This window comes from Bactrocera tryoni, chromosome 3 (genome assembly GCF_016617805.1).
Source record: "Bactrocera tryoni isolate S06 chromosome 3, CSIRO_BtryS06_freeze2, whole genome shotgun sequence".
Taxonomy (NCBI): Eukaryota; Metazoa; Arthropoda; class Insecta; order Diptera; family Tephritidae; genus Bactrocera; species Bactrocera tryoni.
This window is the reverse complement of record NC_052501.1, coordinates 44,940,773-44,943,078: the sequence shown is the minus strand read 5'-3', so window position 1 is coordinate 44,943,078 and position 2,306 is coordinate 44,940,773.

Below are 2,306 nucleotides of genomic sequence, written 5' to 3'. Positions count from 1 at the left end.
GTAATCACCATCCGCATCCAAAGAAGAATGTGTGCGTGCGGCAACACGCAACAGAATACATTCAGCATCTAACAGCACCATATATACCATAGGTTGCTTCAAGATAAAGACCATCAAACATCGCAGCTATTGTTTAATAAGTCGTGCTGTGATATCGTTACGATCGCTAGCTGATTGACCGCGATCCATAATTCCGCACGTATGTCATCGCATTTTGGGAGTACTTCTTGCCTTTTCTTGGGCTGCCATACGTTGATGGCAAAAAGAACGCCGACCAATATTAGCGCCACCTCTTCGTGGCTTCGTAACAAATTTCAATCTGTAATTGATCACATCGTCTCAAACATACATAAAGTTTTCACTGAATAATTTTCAATAATTTTTCCTTTGGATAGCCGGAATAAAAAAGCAAGCGACCGCAATTGAACGATTCAAATAATTTACAAATCAAAATATTGAAAAACAAAACAAACAAAAATTGAAAAATATGTATGTGTATGGAGAATGTTACTTTTTGGAATTGTCCAATTTTAAGACTTCTCCTCATGAAAAGTATAAGGTATTTTGTTTCTAAACCTTTCCCGATCCACAACAAACAACCTTTAAAAATTTCATTGAGATTGGTTCAACCGTTCTTTTAGTGTTACTAACAAACAAACATTCATATTTATTGTAACGTTTGTATGGGGAAAAGAAAACGGCTGTTTTTAGGGGTTTTCCGGAAACTATTCGAATTTTTTCTCGCCGTAAAAACCATCCTTGAACTTCAACAAACATTTAAGAAAAAGAATTGGCCAAATTGGTCCAGGCGTTATTGAGTTATGCGCGTACATACATTTGTGGTATTCATTTTTATTTACATATACATATATGTACTTATGTAGATATGTATATATTCCTTCGCAGTTCATTAGGAAATAAAACGTATGAAAAACTCTTACTTCTAGATGTCTGTGTTAATTTATTCGAAAGAAATCATATAGCAGTGTTTCTTAACCTTTGTCTTGTCATGGATTTCTTTAAAAAGTTTGAAGGGTTGTCAAAAGGTCCCAGATAGAAAATAATAGAAATATAAGAGACAAAAATGATTTTTATTCTTATACATACATATTTGTACATATCGTCACCTGAAATGCAAAATAACGTATCATCAAAAAATTCGAAATTTAAAGTCTTATAGATTACGCTTCACTACTTTAAATTACTTACATAATATTACATATGTTCAACATTTTCTGGTTCTCCGATCAAATATAAACTAGTTTTAACCAATATTAAAATTTTGTTTCACTCGTGTTCCATTTTATTTCGTGTCTCATTCATGCCACTGTAAATTTCCGAAAATGTTGTTTCGTTATTTTGCATTTCAGGTGACGATATGTATGTATATAGATATAGTTGCAATGATACATTGACAATTTAATAAAAGTCGATGAAATTTGTTTGCATATATATTTGATTGTTCAGTGGTTCTAGAGAAAAGTCTCTTTCAAAATGTATTCTTATTTTTATTTCATTTCCGTTTTGTTAAATTAAAAAAAAAAAATATAGTTTTTAATGTTCTCTTCCTAAACTTTTCTTTATCACACTTCTATGAACAAAGATTCATTGGTATGGTTAATGAAGGATCATGGATATACATGCATTGTTTACTCCATTTAATCAAACGGTATTATAAGAAAATAACTTGTACTCGTGTATCTTATTTTTTCCAAGAAGAACTCGACTTGTCTTTTCAAACAGCTGAGGTATATGGTATATCCGCGATCAATGAACTGGAAAGTTTGCCTCTAATGCTTAACGCCGAGAACTTTTTTCGTGATAAAGGTTATTTGTTAGTTCCATAAAAGGTGTTATTATCCCAATCAGTGAACTCTGTAGTTTTGAACATATTACCATGTGTTTTTGTAGATCCATTTAGATACTCGTACCTGTATGTGTATCTATTATTAACCTTGTATCTCATTTATGCGAGTTTGAGAGTTTGTTTGGTGAAAATTTTCGTTTTTAGCTTCGGTTATGATACAGTTGGTTATTGCATTTAATGTACCATGATTCACGAAAATGTTTCTCTATCTATTATGCGCATATTGTTTTATACGACAAATTGTAAGCAGAAAAGTCGAAGGGGACCAAAAAGCTTTGGATCATAATTAAACGAAGAATTAATGGGAGTTCAGTGTTCCACTTGATATGTACCAATGAAAATAAAAGTAGGGTTCAATGAGCATACTGCTCTCTGTAAGGTTCGCCTTCTCGGTTATTGTCTAATCATCGCCCATTCTGTAAGTGTAAGAATCTTGGTG